We start from the raw sequence: 5,162 nt of genomic DNA, 5'->3' as shown, positions 1-5,162 counted from the left end.
CAGACCCTAAGGTTGTGGAGCTTGGGGCTGAGAACCCTCAGCGTATTTTGCTTGCCCTCCGGTAGCCACGCCCCCAGTAGCTGGTGCAAGAGACCTCAGTTGTCAGCGCTGGTGGGAGCAGTAGCCAGGATCCCCCGAAGCGGGTCTGCGCCACTCCTGATTCCCCCGGTCTGACTATCACGCTCACGGGAGAGCTGGGAGGGGCCCTTGAGGATTCCCCGCTGTGTGGAGAGGGAGGGCTAGGGGGTTACACAGCTGCTGCTGCTGGTTTCAATGAAGTTATTTCCTCCGCAGCATTCTGGTGACGTCAGTTCTCTGCCATGGTGATATCCCATGTGAATGGCGACAGTTCGTTTCCTTTGCCGGGTGACCGATGCAACGGGTGGGTCCTGACTGGCTCTCCCAAGCCCCGTCTCAATCCTGTGGCCACTGCCTATGGAGGCTCGGTTGGTATTAACCTCTGCAGGATCAGGAAAAGCTGAAAAGTTGTTTCAGCGGGATCATTTAGCGCTGAGTCACAGCCATTTGTCTGCAAGACGCAGGCGAACGGGAGCCTATGGTTTTGTTTTTTAAAATAGTCAATTACTTTCCTGTTGTGGTTCTCCAAAGAAACAGAGCCAATAGGATGTCTGTGTGTATACACGTATGCATAAATGTGTGGGTGTGTGAGGTTTATTATAAGGAATTAACTCACATGATTATGATAGCTGGCAATTCAAATCCGCTATGTGGGATGGCAGCCTCAAGACCCAGAAAAAGCTGATGTTCAAGTTCAAACGCCATCAGGCAGGAAGAGCCAAGATGGCTGATGAAGTCCAATGTTACAGAATTCCCTCCTGCTCCAGGGAAAGGTTATTTGTTTTCTATTCAGATTGTCAACTGATTGCATGAGGCCCACCCACATTAGAGAGGGCAATTGGCTTTACTAAAGGTTACCAATTTAAATTTAATCTCATCCAAAAGCATCCTCACTGAAACAACTAGAATAATTTTTGGCCAAATATCTGTACACCCTGTGAATCAGAAATATAATACATACAGCTATCATCAAAATTACTTCTTAGAGAGGATTTAAATAACAGCAGATATATTCATGCATTACTATTTCTGGTGCTCTTTGTGCAGAAAGAGATTTTCATCTGGTGTCATGTTCTTCTGCCTAAGGAACTTTTATTAACACTTCTTGAAGAGTTGATCTGCTATAGATAAAATTTTTCAGCTTTCTTATACCTGAAAACTTCTTTATTTAACCTTTTGTTTTGAAAAGTTTTTCTGAAAGTTATAGAACTCTAGGTTAAAAGTGCTTTCTTTCAGTATTTTAAAGAATTTTCTCCCTTACATTGTTTCCAATGAGAAATCAAGGTCATCTTTGTCTTTGTTCTGCTATAAAAATCAAGTCAAAATCAGAGACATAAATGTAAAAGTTAAAACTATAAAATCCTTAGATGGTAGCACAGATGTGAATTTTCACAGCTTTGGATTAGATAATGTCTACTTAAATATGCAGCAAAAATCACAAAGAACAAAAGAAAAAATGAATAAGTGGATTTCATCAAAATTAAAAACTTTATTTTTTTGTGGTGCTGGGGATTGAGCCCAGGGCCTTGTGCATGCAAGGCAAGCATGCTACCAACTAAGCTATATCCCCAGCCCCCAAAATTAAAACTATTGTGCATTAATGAACACTATCAAGAAAGTAAAATACAACCCATAGAATGGGAGAAAATGCTTGGAAATAATGTTTCTAATAAATATCTAATATCCATAATATGTAAAGGGCTCTTAGGTTATAACAACAAAACCACAAATAATTCAAATTTAACATTTGCAAAAGATTTGAGCCAATATTTCTCTAAAGAAGATATGCAAGTGGTCAACAGCAAGTGGAAAATGTTTAACATCATTAGTCATTAGGGAAGTGCAAATCAAAACAATGAGAAGACATTTTATATCCACCTGGATGGCTAGAATTTTGCTTTAAAACACAGACACATAAAAAATGACAAGTGTTGGGGCATGGATTGTGGCTCAGTGCTGGATCACTCACCTAGCATGTGTGAGGCCCTGGGTTCAATCCTCAGTACCACATAAAAATATTGTGTCCATCTACAACTAAAAAATAAAAATATTTTTAAAAATTACAAGTGTTGGTGAGAATATGGCTAGCATGAAATCTTTACACACTGCTGGTAGATATGTAAAAATAATGCAGTTTTTCTGGAAGTAGGTTTGACAGTTTCTCTAAAAGTCACACAGAGTCATCATATACCCCAGCAATTCTACTCCTAAGTATTTACTCAAGAGAATCAAAAGCATGTTTACCCAAAAAAGTGATATGTAAACATTTATAGAAATAGCATTCATAATACCCCCCAAAATAGAAACAACAGAAATGTTCAGATAAACAAAATGTGGTGTATGGTAATAATGAGAAATACAGAGAAATAAAGTGCTGAAACATGCTACAACATGAATGAACCCTGAAAACATTATGCTGCCAGGCACAGTGGCACACACCTATAATCCCAGCAGCTTGGGAGACTGAGGCAGGAGGATCACAAATTTAAGGCCAGCCTCAGCAACTTAGGGAGGCCCTAATCAACTCAGTGAGACCCTGACTCAAAGTAAAAAACAAAAGGGCTGGGGATGTGGTTTAATGGCAAAGTGCCCCTGGGTTCAATTCCCAGTACCAAAAGAAAGAAGAAGAAAAGAAAGAAAACATTGTGCTAAGTGAAAGAAGTCAAGATGCAAAAGACCACATTTTGCTTGACTTCATTTATATGAAAAGCCCAGGGTAGAAAAATCCACAGAAGCCATAGCTGAGTGGTTACTTATGTTTAGAGGTTGGGGGATAAGCATTTTTCAACTGAAAAAATATTCTAAAATTGTGTTGATGGATATACAACTCTGTGTATATACTGAAACCCATTTAATTGTATACTTTAAATGCATAAATTACATGGTTTGTGGATTGTATCTGTTTTTAAAGGAGTAGGATAAGGAAGAATAATGATGGCATTTGTGTTTTGTTCCTTGGTCCCCATGTCCGAGCTCTGGCTATAGCAGATAAAGGATTCTCATGAAACACTTTTGTAACAGGAAGAAAAGTTTTTTTTCTAGTTGTTACCAGATGATCTGTTGATCATCTGACATACTTGGGGATAACTTAAGACACAGTAACTATATATAATGAGACTTTTGTGGGTGAGAAGGAACTACAGAGAAAGAGAACTCTGCAAAAAGATGGTGGAGGGAAGCATTCTCCAACAGAAATAAGGAAAGAGTCAAGAAACCTGATACTTAGATTTAAAGGATCTACTGAATCACCCTGTTTTGTAAACCTCCCTGGTTGGTAGTTCCCAATCAGCAGTAAATCTCTATCACCTTCCCTCAGTGATATTGAGGGTTATGGTCCTGCATTTGAGTTGCTGCTGCCCTGGAAATTGTGATCCCATGCAATGCACAAGTGAAGAACAAGAATTGAGCAGAAATCAGAGCCATCTACTGTCTTTCCTATTCCTATACCCCTCCCTTCCCTTTGTTCACCTTTGTCTGATTTACTGAATTTCTCTTCTTCCCCTCCCCATTCCTTTATTGTGACTTACGGAGGCTCTGCACTGGATCTATTAGAACCTGGCCCTTTAGATGAAATTCAGATTGCCACCATATTAAGAGAAATTCTGAAAGGACTTGATTATCTTCATTCAGAGAAGAAAATCCACAGAGACATCTGAGCATGGAGAGGTGAAGCTGGCCAACTTCGGAGTGGCGGGCCAGCTGACAGATACCCAGATAAAGCGGAACACCTTCGTGGGCACCCCCTTCTGGATGGCGCCCGAGGTCATTAAACAGCTTACCACTCGAAGACGGACATCTGTTCACTAGGTACAACAGCTATAGAACTGGCGAAAGGGGAGCCCCCTCATTCCGAGCTGAATCCCATGAAGGTTTTATTCCTGATTCCAAAGAACAAACCCCCCCGCCCCCGACACTGGAAGGGAACTACAGCAAACCCCTCAAGGAGTTCGTGGAGGCCTGTCTGAACAAGGAGCTGAGCTTTAGACCCACTGCTAAGGAGCTGCTGAAGCACAAATTCATAATGCGCAAGGCAAAGAAGACGTCCTACCTGACCGAGCTCATCGACAGGTACAAGCGGTGGAAGGCCAAGCAGAGCCAGGACGACTCCAGCTCTGAGGACTCGGACGTGGAAACAGACGGCCAGGCATCTGGAGGTAGTGACTCCGGGGACTGGATCTTCACAATCGAGAGAAGGATCCCAAGAATCTTGAAAACGGAGCTCTTCAGCCGTTGGATTTGGAGAGAAACAAGATGAAAGAAATCCCAAAGAGGCCTTTCTCTCAGTGTTTATCGACAATTATTTCTCCTCTGCTTGCGGAGCTGAAGGAGAAGAGCCAAGCATGTGGAGGGAACCTGGGGTCCATAGAGGAGCTGCGAGGGACCATCTACCTGGCAGAAGAGGCCTGCCCCGGGATCTCCGACACCACGGTGCCCCAGCTGGTGCAGCGGCTGCAGAGATATTCTCTAAGTGGTGGAGGAACTTCGTCCCACTGAAACCCTTTGGCCTCTGGGGTTTTGTTTTCCCTCCTTTCCTTTGCATCCTCCTTTTGAAAGTCGAGGAGAACCTTTGCCGGCTCTGCTGGAGGCGCCACAGAGGGCCACCCCCACGGCGCAGTCCAGGGACACACTCAGCCCTTGCTGTGCCACAGCCTGATGAAGTCTCTCGCATGGGGTGGGGAGGGCCAGCTCCTTCAAGCAATTATTTTATTTTTTAATTGTTTTTAATTTTAACCATAGTGCACATATTCAAGGAAAATTTGTTTGTCTTTGAAAACAAAACCCCTGAAGTGTATATTTGGGATTGTGATAAGGCAACTAAAGACATGAAACCTCAGGTACCCTGCTTTAAGTCGATAACTCCCCCGGGAGATGGAGAATCACTGGTGGATCTGTGTACAGACTGTATATAGCGACATTTTTACAGAAATCCCTTTGGCGTGCATAAGGAATCACTGTGTACAAATCGGCCAAATGCTTCTGTAGATAATGTCCATGGAGTAAATATTTGACAGGCCATAACTTGAGTCTATTGCCTTGCCTTTATTACATATAAATTTTGAATCATGTGACCAGTGATTTGGGTT

At 42.5% G+C, this 5,162-nt stretch overlaps 1 pseudogene; it reads left to right on the top strand.

Annotated features, from left to right (window-relative positions):
• The first annotated feature begins 726 nt into the window (after nt 1-726).
• LOC107146615 lies at nt 727-4,682 on the top strand (annotated as a pseudogene).
• Nucleotides 4,683-5,162: the final 480 nt, after the last annotated feature.

Source organism: Marmota marmota, unplaced genomic scaffold (genome assembly GCF_001458135.2).
Source record: "Marmota marmota marmota unplaced genomic scaffold, marMar, whole genome shotgun sequence".
Taxonomy (NCBI): Eukaryota; Metazoa; Chordata; class Mammalia; order Rodentia; family Sciuridae; genus Marmota; species Marmota marmota.
Note: the sequence above shows the minus strand (reverse complement) of the source record. Positions and strands in the feature narration are given on the sequence as shown.